The sequence below is a fragment of the Humulus lupulus genome, chromosome 1, assembly GCF_963169125.1.
Source record: "Humulus lupulus chromosome 1, drHumLupu1.1, whole genome shotgun sequence".
Lineage (NCBI taxonomy): Eukaryota > Viridiplantae > Streptophyta > Magnoliopsida > Rosales > Cannabaceae > Humulus > Humulus lupulus.
Genome location: NC_084793.1, coordinates 153,105,523 through 153,119,807, shown reverse-complemented (window position 1 = coordinate 153,119,807; position 14,285 = coordinate 153,105,523).

The window sequence follows — 14,285 nt, the reverse complement described above, 5'->3', positions numbered from 1 at the left end:
CAATACATGTCATAACCAATCAACCTTTAAGGCAGGTTGTGCAAAAACCTGAAGCATCGGGACGTCTGTTGAAGTGGGCTATTGAGTTCAGCCAGTTCGAGATTTTGTACACTCCGCGAACTGCAATAAAAAGCCAGGCCCTGGCTGATTTTGTGGCAGAATGCACAGGATTTCAAGAAGATCCTGTGGAAGATTCACCCCAGGCCTCCTTAGTCCAGGCCTCATGGAAGGTCTTCGTAGATGGCTCATCTAACGAGAATGGCTCCAGGGCTGGAATCATTTTGATATCCCCAGAAGGACATAGATTCCACTCAGCGTTGAGATTCAGATTCAAGGCATCCAACAACGAGGCTGAATATGAAGCTTTACTGGCCGGGCTAAGGGTGGCCAAGGAGCTGAAGGCCAGCTCCGTTCAGTGTTACAGCGATTCCCAGCTCGTGGTAAACCAGGTGCTAGGTGAATACCAAGCACGGGGAACCAAGATGGCTGCTTACCTAGCCAAGGTAAAAGTCGAGCTGTCTGCATTTGAACGGGGCTCAATCGAGCAGATACCTCGGGAGCAGAATGCCAACGCAGACGCCCTCGCAAAGCTCGCTACCTCCGGGGAGACGGAGACTTTGGGGTTAAATACCTTTTCGAAGTATTAATTAAATATATCAACTGATGATCATATACAAATAGATCTTAATCCTGAAGTTACTATGAACTCCTGTTTATGTTATATGACTTCTTTGATTCACTTGTTAGGGTCTGTCAGAATGATCAGGCTGGAAACTTTTGTTTTGGGAACTCATTAATATAGATGACTGGGGACATAGTATACAGATATGGAATCTATACCTTCTCGCAAGAGATTGAATGATGGTTCTCTTAAGGGTTGACTTTTGGGACTGAAAGGTTATTAAGCTCAAATTCATAATTTATTATGAATTAACCTTCACTAGTAGAGTCAATGGTACTTAAGGAAACAAGAGATAATTAAAAGGGTAAAATGGTAATTTTATTCCCGATTAATTATGAACCATTATTAGAGGGTCAAGTTGTATGCAATGATTATATCAATGGACGCTTTATGAATATAAAGTACTCAGTAAATGAAATGTCTATAATTACAAGAGTACAGTCTCATATTTATAGTGGAATAATCATGAGATTAATAAATTAAGATTGTTTAATTAAAGAGTTTAATTAATAATCACAAATTTATTGGAGCTTGGAATTATAGGTCCATAGGTCCCCATAGCGGCTCTATCAACACTGTTCAAGGTAAGAGTTGATATGAAGGGAAAATAGTTTAAAGACATATTTAAGAAGAAATTTGTTCTTCAGGCCAAATATGCAATTATATGATAATAGTGATTAATTAATTAATTACAAATTAGTTGTAGTTAACAAAATTAATTAATATTTAATTATTGTATAATTTTCGAAATTATATTTAATAATTAAATTAATTTTCGAAATTTAATTAAATAATTAATTAATTATAATTTTTGAAATTATAATAAATTAAATATTTATTTTCAAAAATTTTGGATTTAATTAATTGATAGAATAAATTAAATATCTTTATTTGAGTGGGAGATAATGATCTGATAAGTTCAAATTGGATTTGAATTTAAAAGATTAATATTTATTCAAATAATTAATTATATTTGATAATTAATTAAAAAGATAATTAATTTGAATTCAAATTTGAATTAGTTATCAGGTTGTTAGATCTTATCTGACAAAGTAATTTGAATAAATAATTAAATAAAATTTGAAAAACCAATATCCCTAGAAATTAGGAAGCTACACGTTCACACACAGTCCAGGACTGTGTGTGGCGTGTAGGGCAAGCTTTTTTCAGGGATGAGATTTTCAATTTTATTTAATTAATTAATTAATTGATAATTCAAAAAATTGGTTTTTGGATTTTTTTCATTAATAGAATAATTAATTAATTAAAAAGTAAATTGTAAAATGGTTATAGATTTTTTTTAAAATTTTGAATATTTTCTGTTAAGTATGACTGATCAGAAAATTATTCAGATAAGATAAGGGAATGTGAGACAACTCTGAACATTTGCTCTGTGAAAAATAGAACGATAGTTTTCTCTCCTTGAAAATAAAGAACCAATTCTCAGGCCTATTCTCTTGATCTCATGTGTTGAGTACATCAAGTAGAATCACAAATAAACTATCTTTCATTCTCTAAGTGCCCACATATTTCTTGAGGTGTAGAGAACGCTTTGGAAGATCTTGGTGTGAGTACGTGGGAGCGGCTTGGATAGGAAGATCGTTCTAAATACGAAAAGATATCAAGGATACTTGATAGGCTTCAAGAGGTATGAATTCTATCCTTATCTTGTTTATGATTAATGTATGTATATTAATGGATCTGCATATTTAAAGGTAGTTTAAATATGTTACAAAATTTTTGTTGTACACTGGGCCAACCACACCACCATTCCGCTACGTATTAGGAAACTCGTTCCTAATAATGTGTACCAGAGCGGTCATTAATCTCTGCATACAGTAATTACTGTGTGGGCATAATATGCATTCTTATGTTATTGTAATATATGTGAATAGATGGATGTATGTATGATGATAGTTTATTCTTAAGGGTCGTTAATTATATGGTGTTTTGGGTTTAGGAATTGTTCTTAAAATTCTAGATGAAAAATGTAAGCCATTTTGGGGCATAGGAATTTTTGTAATTTTAATTTTCTGTGTTAAAATTATTTGAAAAATTCTGTAAGGCCCGAGCCCCGAAGCCCGAGCCTCACCCAGCCGGACTGTTGCGTGCCCAGCCCATGCATGCTGCCAGCCCAGGCGTCTCGCACCTGCGCCCCTGCCCAGGCCCCGCGCCCCTGCGAACCTGCGCCCTTGCCCAGGTCGTGCACCCCTGCCCAGGCGCCCCTGCGCCATGCCCAGCGCGCCCCTGCGCCATGCCCAGGCGCCCCGCGAACATGCGCGGCCCTGTGCACCTGCCCAGCAGCTCCCCAGCCCAGCGTGCACCCGAGCAACCTATGCACCCCATGCCGAGCCACTATATGCAGCTGCCCCTAGGGTTTCTAAACCCTAGGGCTTGCATCCAAAAATTGTCCATTTAAATTATGGGCTTAATTAAGTTAACCCATAATTAAAAATTGTTTTATTTTGAATTAATTGTATGAGCCCAAATTCAAATCTGGGCCTAATAACTTATCGGGCATTAAACCCAAGTTAATTATTCTTAAAATTTATTTAAGATAATTAAAAGTTATTTTAATTCAAAATTAAATGGATAGGTGGCTTAATGGATCAAGGCTACTTGTGAAGGCCCTAAGTAATAGATAGAGATCTATTTAGGTCTGATTTAGTTTCTTACATTTTTGTGTATATTTTTGCAAGTGTTGTAATTTTTCTAGAAATACCCAAGACACCCGGCCCGCATTTATTTATTTAGCTAGTATTTATTTATTTAAATGTTTGAATGTGATTAAATTGTTTAATACTTTATCATGCATTTTTTGACATGCCATACATATAACCCACACAATATTTAAAATTGAGCATGCATCTCATAAGAGTAGAAACATGCCTTAGGATTGTCCTATGTGATTATATGCTGGTCCATATAATAATAAATATAGTTTTTAACTAGTTCAAGAGCGGAAATAGATTTTAAAAGTTGTTTAATTTCTAGTATTTAATAAAATTGTTTTATTAAATTATAAATGATATTCTTAGTAATTATGGCAAAATAAAATTGAACTAATTAGGGCATAGTTCTATAATTTTAATTTTGCTTAATTTGATTAGTAATTATTATAATATCATTTGGTAAAAATAGATCACATTATTTTTACAACAAATTAAAAAGCATAGGATGTTTTGAGAAAACACATGTTCTAAAATAGTGAGTGGGAGAGGGAGTTATGACAATAAGTCCCATGGTCTCCATTATTTCAAGTTTGATAACATGGAGAGGTAACATGGAGAGGGCCTTGCGGCACCATTGCTTGTGTCCCCCTAAGGAAGGCTTCCGACTGTGTTATTCTCAAGGCAAACTTCTTTTTCAAGAATAGGATTTAATGATGTATTTCAAGTTTGACTGACCCTAAGGCACACTTTTGAGTTAAGTCATTAATCTAAAATAATGGGTTACACTCACAAGGTACATTAGGCTTTCGAGCAGACTAGTGTATTCTTGACCAAACAAGCGGTTGTTTATAAGTCAAAAGAGAAATATTGATTTAAGTTTTAACTTATAAATTTGAGAGCTTGTCTCAAAATTAATTTGGAATTAGTCTGACCTAACCTAAGGCTGGTCCATTAATGTTCAAATTAATTAATCGTGGAATTAGTAATTAATTTTTATGTGTTTTTTGTTGCATTCATGCATCACATTTACTATTCCGAAAATAACTGATATTTATTATATGCATAGATTCATTTTGTTTATTTATTTATTTTCAGCAATTATGTCTAGCTCAAATCCTGTATCTTCTTTACTTGCTAATGAAAAGTTGACTGGTGAAAACTACATGAAATGGAAATCAAACTTGAACATTGCATTAATATGTGAGAAGCCTAAAAAGTCATCCAAAAGCAAAGAGAACAAGAACACTAAAACCTCCAAAAGGAAGACCCCAAAAGGGACTTGCTTTTATTGTGGAGAAAATGGTCATTGGATGAGAAACTGTTCAAAGTATCTAGCTGACCTCAAAGAGAAAAAATACATGTAAATTTGATTTACTTGTGTTAGAAGCTTGTTTAGTGGAAGATAATTCCTCATCCTGGATAGTAGATTTAGGAGCCACTAACCATGTTTGCTTTTCTCTTTCGATTCTTAGTTCAACGAGGAATCTTGGTGATGGAGAGGTGACTGTGAGGGTAGGCAGTGGTCAGATTGTCTCTGTAGCAGCAGTTGGAACAGCCCGTTTGGAATTTGATAATAATAAATTTCTTGTTTTAGAAAATGTTTATTATATTCCTGGATTTTCTAGAAACTTAATTTCTGTTTCTATATTGCATGAACAAAATTTTAAAATATCTTTTAATAATAATTCGATTGTTATTTCAAGATATGGTTTTAAGATATGTTCTGCAAAATCTATCGATGGGCTTTATAAACTACAAGCTAAAGAGAAATCTGTAAATAATTATGAATTATTTAAACAGCCAATCCAAGATCTATTAAACGACAAAAGACTGATTCCGATAGTGATACATATCTGTGGCACTTGAGATTGGGCCATATTGGTCTAGACAGAATAAATAGGCTTGTAAAGAATGGTCCTTTAAGAGAACTATCTATTGGATCTCTCCCTGTTTGTGAATCCTGTCTAGAAGGCAAAATGACCAAGAGACCTTTCTCTGCCAAAGGTTCAAGAGCCACAGAACCACTTCAGCTAGTACATATGGATGTTTGCGGTCCACTTAATGTACAAGCAAGGGGAGGTTATGAATACTTCGTCACCTTTATTGACAATTAATCAAGATATGGTTACCTATATTTAATGCAAAGAAAATCTGAAACTTTTGGAAAGTTTAAAGAATTTCAAGCAGAAGCTGAAAAGCAATTAGGTAAGTCACTAAAAGCTCTTCGATCTGATCCAGGAGGAGAGTACTTGGATTTTGAATTCAAAGACCATCTGTGTGAGCATGGAATTCAATCCCAACTCACAGCACCTGGAACGCCACAACAAAATGGTGTTTCGGAAAGACGGAACAGAACGTTATTAGATATGGTTAGATCAATGATGAGTTTCTCATCATTACCACTGTCATTCTGGGGCTATGTGATTCAATGTGCTCTATACATATTAAATGTTGTTCCATCTAAGTCTCTCCAAAAGACACCCATAGAATTATGGAATGGTTGTAAACCTAGTTTACACCATTTTCGAATTTAGGGGTGTCCAGCACACGTGCTTAAAGGAAAGATCGGGAAGTTGGAATCACGCTCTGAAGTGTGCATGTTTATGGGTTATTCCAAAGAGACCAGAGGTGGAATTTTCTATAGTCCAAATGAAAATAAAACATTTGTATCAACAAATGCAACTTTTCTTGAACATGACTATGTGAATAACCCCAAACCTCGCAGTAAGGTTGTTCTGGATGAGATGGTCTCAAATGAAGTTGCAAAGTCACCAGCAACAACCACTGAAAAACGGCAAGAGGAAACTGCTAGTTCTAGTCAGAATAGTATTGAACCTCGTCGTAGTGGGAGGGTTAGCAAGCAACCCACATGCTATGAACACGAAGTTCAAATGCTTGTGTCTGACACAAACAAAGACGATCCATTGACATTTAGAGATGCAATGAATGATTCTGACAAGGACAAATGGCAAGATGCCATGAACCAAGAAATGGAATCGATGTATTCCAATTCTGTCTGGGTTCTTGAAGATCCACCTGAGAATATCAAACTCATTGGTTGCAAGAGGATATTCAAGAAGAAAAGAGGAGTGGATGGGAAAGTAGAGACTTTCAAAGTAAGGCTTGTAGCCAAAGGTTACACACAGAAAGAAGGGGTTGACTATGAAGAAACCTTTTCTCCTGTAGCCATGCTAAAATCCATTCGTATACTCTTGTCCATAGCTGCGTGCATGGATTATGAGATTTGGCAAATGGATGTCAAAACAGCTTTTCTAAATGGCTACCTTGACGAAACCATTTACATGTCTCAACCAGAAGGGTTCGAGTTAAAAGGTCAAGAGCAAAAAGTTTGCAAGCTTCTTAGATCCATTTATGGACTCAAACAAGCTTCTAGATCTTGGAATCTTAGATTTGATGACACAATTAAAACGTTTGGTTTTGAACAAAACGTTGACGAACCTTGTGTCTATAAATAAATCAAAGATGGTGTAGTAGTATTCCTCGTTCTTTATGTTGATGATATATTACTGATTGGAAATGACATAACATCATTATCAAAAGTAAAGAACTGGTTAGCTGAACAATTCCAAATGAAAGATTTGGGAGAAGCCAAGTATGTTCTGGGCATTAAGATTCTTAGAGATAGACAGAACAAAACTTTGGCATTGTCTCAAGCAACTTATATTGATAAGGTGGTAGAACGCTTTAATATGCAAAACTCCAAAAAGGGTGATATGCCAACCCGTTCTGGAGTATTCCTTTCCAAAGATCAGTGTCCCAAAACACCTCAGAAAGAGGAAGACATGAGACAATATCCCTATGCCTCAGCAGTAGGCAGTCTGATGTACGCCATGTTGTGTACAAGACCTGACATTTGTTATGCAGTAGGGATAGTCAACCGTTATCAATCCAATCTTGGATTGAGTCATTGGACTGCAGTAAAGAATATTCTCAAGTATCTTAGAAATACTAGAGATTATATGCTTGTATATTCAGGTGGAGACCTGAACTCCACTGGTTACACTGATTCAGATTTTCAATCAGACAGAGATAGTCGGAAATCGACTTCTGGATCAGTGTTTACTCTTGGAGGAGGAGCGGTAGTCTGGCGAAGTATTAAACAAACCAGCATTGCAGACTCCACCATGGAAGCCGAGTATATAGCGGCTTGTGAAGCAGCTAAGGATGCTGTGTGGCTCAAAAAGTTCTATTCCGATCTGGAAGTTGTACCAGATGTGGATAAGCCACTAGTCCTATACTGTGACAACAGTGAGGAGTAGCTAACTCAAAGGAACCATAGAGTCACAAGAGGGGAAAGCACATCAAGAGGAAGTATCACTTGCTAAGAGAGATAGTTCATCGAGGAGATGTTGGAGTTATGAAGATAGCTTCAGAGCATAATCTTGCAGATCCTTTCACAAAGACTTTATCTATAAAATCTTTTAAGGAGCATGTAAGAAACATGGGAATGAGAGAGATGCATCATTTGCTTTAGGGCAAGTGGGAGATTGTTGGAAATATGCCCTGAAAGCATATGTAGTTGACATTGTTTTTTATGAAATAAATAAATGAATTGAATTTGTTATGCATATATTTTATGGACTATATTATTCTATGATAATATTATGTAAATATCAGGAAAATTCCTAAGTTCATATATGTGATCTCAAACACATATTGGTACGAGAGGATTGTGTTTGAGATAAATCAACTTGAATAGTTCGCAGTAAAATAAAGTTATGGAATCTTTAGATTAATTACTGCAAGTACGGTCCACTAGTATTATTGAAACGCCCCAACTCCAGGGACCGCTACAGTGCACATTGCAAACAGTGCTTAACTGGCTAATCGAGTCGTTTGGCCATAAACGTGTAACTAAGTATGATTAGCGGTTTAGGGGTTAAAAACTTTGGTCAAGATATAACGTTTGACTAGAACGTTTACTGTATACATTGGGATCCCAAAAATATAATTTCAGAGTTTATTACAAAAGACTATTTACATCAAGCCGACCTAGGCGGCAAAAACAGGGTTCAGCCCTAGTTCCACTTTCAAACCTCGCCAAGTATTGGTCGAGCAGCTGCATATGTACACGTCATCACCTAAGCTCTCCAACTCAAGGATGGTCCATCTTTCTTTTGCCTTTACCTGCACCACAAAGCACCCGTGAGCCGAAGCCCAGCAAGAAAACTCATATGCTCATAAATAGTCATATCATGATATCGAATCATATCTGGCATGCCTAGCTATCATAGCTCTATTCAGCATGCAAATGAGTTCAAACAGATGCTGGGGTATCCAGGATAAGAAATCCTGGCCTTCTGATTGGAGGACTATCAAGTCAATCCTAATCAGATGAGTGACTGCCAAACAAGTCACTAACCAAATGGAAGAGTGGCTGCTAGGTAAGCCACTAGCCTTCAAGCGCTTATGATATTCATCAAATGAGTGTCGCAACACTTGAGGTTCTGATAAACCACGCTGAGTGACCGACAAGCGAGTCACTAATTCAAATGGAAGGGTGGCTGTTGGGTAAGCCTCTAACCTTCAATAGGTTCTGGTAAACCATACTGAGTGACTGACAAGCATGTCACTGATTCAAATGGAAGGGTGGCTGTTGGGTAAGCCTCTAACCTTCAATAAGTTCTGGTAAACCATGCTGAGTGACTGACAAGAACGTCACTAATTTAAATGGGAGAGTGGCTGCTGAGTGAGCCACTAGCCTCCAAGCGCTTATTTCATTCATCGACCCTCGGGGTCGGTCTGGCATTAATGCTCTTTGAGTCATTCAATGCTGATAGTCAGATAGACCTCATCTTTGATGGCTTGCGTGATACACGCTAAGACCATTCTGACTAATGAGTCAGTACAACGTGACTAGTGCCCAGTACCACTGCTGAACTTGACTAATGAGTCACAGCTTCACAGTTGATACTAACACCTTTGCCAATTCTGACTAATTAGTCAGTACCATGCACAAGTAAGCAACGCTATCAATGTGTAACATATGCCAATTCTCCAAGGACAGGGCATTCAGCATGCTTACTAAACAGTTGCTAGCATAATTATGATCGTGCACAAACTCAGAGACTCAAGCTCTGACCAATCTCATATTCATCATTCATGGCATGCCCTAATCACATGTTTCTTGTGCATCACATGCATCACACTTAATCATCCAGCATGCCTTGACAATAATCATATGCAAATGGGCAAGATTGTCAAGCATTCGTTATGCTATCAATGTTTACATTTAAGCATTCAACATGCATCAATCATAACCATGCATGTCACATATGGGGTGCAGTTTTCTTACCTTTGGTCCAAGCACAGGTTACCAACAAATGAGCCACAAGCACGATCCTGATCCAAGCCTCTAGTAAAACCTAGTCACAACCACAAATGGTGATCCAATGAGTTCAAGTTCTAAAACCAACCCTTGAACTAAAACTTAGCCTCCAAGACATCAATCCTCACTAATCCGGGTAGTAGGAATGATCCCGAGGCCTAAAACCATGTTCCCGGGGTCAAAGCACCCAAACGGGCTCAAAAACCTGCCTGAGCCGCGGCCCCCAGCACCACCAGAGGCAAGCGCCGCGGCGCCCAACACCAAGGGCCGCGACGCCCAGCAAGGCAAAACTGGGGCACCTGCTTCATCGAGCAAGGGCCGCGGCGCCCAAGAACAGGGCCGCGGCCCAACTTCGGGGCAGCCATTTTCCCTTCGTTTTAACCTTTTAAAACCTCCCAAAAACATGTCTAAACATTTCCAAATCATTAAATCAAAGTTCCCAAACTCCCCAATGGTCCAAAACCACCAAAACCCAAGGTTCAAACAAACTAGAAACCCAACGATTCACAAAGTCCAATTCAAGCTTAAAGACTTTTAAAAACTTAAAACTTAAACTTGAATTACCTCCGATTGAGTTGTTTCCAACTAAATCCTCCAGCTAATAAGCTTCTAATCTTCCTTAGGATTGCTATGCCTCTATCCTCGCTTGATTCTGAGTCCTAGAACTCAAGATACCTTCGAAAATGCGATCGGGAACGAAAAGGGAACTTTAGGGAGAGAGAACGTACATAACGTTTCTTTTCTTTCTTAAAATATTACTTCAAGCTTAAGTAGCTTCCAATAAAACCTAATGCTCGGGGTCCCGAAAACACCCCCGGGGACATTATAGTCAAAACTTCCAGAGTTTCCCCCTGGTCTTACTAACTCCCAATTTATCACCAAATGTTAATTCCCATTACCCAATAACCCGGTAATGCTATAAATACCCCTTGACTTACTCCAAGTCAAGCTTAAATCCCGTTGTGACTTTCCCACTAGCTTACCTCCTAGGATCGTCTTGTGCTGGGTAACCCTGGCATAACCAGATAATAACAAAGCACCACGCCCATTTCACATATATGCCAAAAATGCCCGAAATGGCCAAAATATGAAAATCACCCAATTAATCACAAATGGGTTCACATGCATATTTAATACACCTAAACATGCATATTATCATCAAATAGCATAATTAAGAAATTATGGCCCTCCCGGCCTCCTAATCAAGGTCCTAATCCTTATTAGGAAATTTGGGGCATTACAATTATGAATACATGTGATCTAGATCCGGATCACTAATGTGGTAGGACACTTTAGTGGAGGTGCTTTATATATTAGAGAATATATAGAACTGGACCAGTTATGTTTATTAATACTTAGTTAAATACCGTTTCGAAGTATTAATTAAATATATCAACTGATGATCATATACAAATAGATCTTAATCCTGAAGTTACTATGAACTCCTGTTTATGTTATATGAGTTCTTTGATTCACTTGTTAGGGTCTGTCAAAATGATCAGGCTGGAAACTTTTGTTTTGGGAACTCATTAATATAGATGGCTGGGGAGATAGTATACAGATATGGAATCTATACATTCTCGCAAGAGATTGAATGATGGTTCTCTTAAGGGTTGACTTTTGGGACTGAAAGGTTATTGAGCTCAAATTCATAATTTAGTTATGAATTAACCTTTACTAGTAGAGTCAATGGTAATTAAGGAAGCAAGAGATAATTAAAAGGGTAAAACGGTAATTTTATTCCCGATTAATTATGAACCATTATTAGAGGGTCAAGTTGTATGCAATGATTATGTCAATGGACGCTTTATGAATATAAAGTACTCAGTAAATGAAATGTCTATAATTACAAGAGTGCAATCTCATATTTATAGTGGAATAATCATGAGATTAATAAATTAAGATTGTTTAATTAAAAAGTTTAATTAATAATCACAAATTTATTGGAGCTTGGAATTATAGGTCCATAGGTCCCCATAGCGGCTCTATCAACACTGTTCAAGGTAAGAGTTGATATGAATGGAAAATAGTTTAAAGACATATTTAAGAAGAAATTTGTTCTTCAGGCCAAATATGCAATTATATGATAATAGTGATTAATTAATTAATTACAAATTAGTTGTAGTTAACAAAATTAATTAATATTTAATTATTGTATAATTTTTGAAATTATATCAAATAATTAAATTAATTTTCAAAATTTAAATAAATAAACAATTAATTATAATTTTCGAAATTATAATAAATTAAATATTTATTTTTGAAAATTTTGGATTTAATTAATTGATAGAGTAAATTAAATATCTTTATTTGAGTGGGAGATAATGATCTGATAAGTTCAAATTGGATTTGAATTTAAAAGATTAATATTTATTCAAATAATTAATTATATTTGATAATTAATTTGAATTCAAATTTGAATTAGTTATCAGGTTGTTAGATCTTATCTGACAAAGTAATTTGAATAAATAATTAAATAAAATTTGAAAAACCAATATCCCTAGAAATTAGGAAGCTACACGTTCACACACAGTCCAGGACTGTGTGTGGCGTGTAGGGCCAACTTTTTTTAGGGATGAGATTTTCAATTTTATTTATTTAATTAATTAATTAATGGATAATTCAAAAAATTAGTTTTTGGATTTTTTTCATTAATAGAATAATTAATTAATTAAAAAGTAAATTGTAAAATGGTTACAGATTTATTTTTTAAATTTTGAATATTTTCTATTAAGTATGACTGATCAGAAAATTATTCAGATAAGATAAGAGAATGTGAGACAACTCTGAACATTCGCTCTGTGAAAAATAGAACGATAGTTTTCTCTCCCTGAAAATAAAGAACCAATTCTCAGGCCTATTCTCTTGATCTCATGTGTTGAGTACATCAAGTAGAATCACAAATAAACTATCCTTCATTCTATAAGTGGCCACACATTTCTTGAGGTGTAGAGAATGCTTTGGAAGATCTTGGTGTGAGTACGTGGGAGCGGCTTGGATAGGAAGATCATTCTAAATACGAAAAGATATCAATGATACTTGATAGGCTTCAAGAGGTATGAATTCTGTCCTTATCTTGTTTATGATTAATGTATGCATATTAATGGATCCGCATATTTAAAGGTAGTTTAAATATGTTACAAAATTTTTGTTGTACACTGGGCTAACCACACCACCATTCTGCTGTGTATTAGGAAACTCGATCCTAACAGATCATTACTCGAAAGACAAAACGACGGCCGAGTATAGGCTAGGCCATTTAATGCGGTTCTTGGAAGACGTACCGTCACCAACCATGATGCTCCACGTATTTGACTCCAGCGTAATGGGCGGAATGTGAAGAGTCCACACAGAAGCTTAAATGCCCCCACTGTGGCCCCAGGTGACGTCATATGCCACGAGCAGGGGCTTGGGGGGTAAATGTACACCCTAAATATCCACGGGCTATTAGCGAGCTGAGAAATGGCATAATTATATCAGCCACGTGGATGTCACATACCCGAAGCTGCTGTTACCAGGTCCTACCTCTTTAGCTTGAGGTAACCAAAGGCTTAATGAGATTACTAAGTGTCGGATCAGGAGTATGGACACCACGAGCTGAGAGTTTCTCAAGCTCGAGGTTCGAGCTTGAGTTGGCACCTCTAACCCATTATAAAGTCAACCACGCAATGTAAACGTGCATATATCAGACATCACGTGTCAGATCCATCCCTGAATTCTCGGACACGCAGCATAAACGTGCGTGTTCAGGCATCCACGACTGGGTTGGGCCGTGCGGCCCATTATCCCCCTTACCTATTGATTAGACTACACTTCAGTGTCAGGTTTTAGGAATTAATCATGAATGTCATAGAAGTGACATGATGGGTAAGAAGGTCACGGGATGACCCCCCTTGCCAACCTCCAGGTGCCCCCTCCCTATAAATATTGAGACCCTGGGAGTTGCAAAGAGTTGGATTCTATTGTCTAAAGAAATACCCTGTAAAGAATATCAGAAAGATAGCAATAACATTGGCTGGTGGACTAGAAGGATTTTAGCCTTTGAACCACCTAAAAAAGTATTCGTGTCACCATTTTACTTTGAGATCATTCATCTGTTACGGTTCATTATCCAGCACTAATCCCACTCTTTATTCTATTAATTATCTGTTGCCGAAGAACTGCGTCAACAATAATTAAATCAATTAATTGAGACTATCTAGATGATTTTATCCAAGGTACAGTGGGGACCATGGGCCTATGAAATCAAGCTCTAATAAGTTATCATAAATCTAACAAATAAATTTACTAACTTATTAATTCTCCGTGACTCTACTAAAGACTCTGAATTGCACTCTTGAATTCATCAAACGCTCAATAAAAAATATAGATACGTTATTAATTATCCATTGTTACAACCATAATTATTACTCAATCATCTATAGACGGTCTACATTGAGATTGGACTAAAATACCGTTTTACCCCTCATTGTATTTTATCCTTAAAACACTTATTTCCTTGTAAATGATATTTCAGTAAACTAATATTAATTACTCAAATGAGATCTCTATCATTTAACACCTTGAACCAAACTAAGAGGAA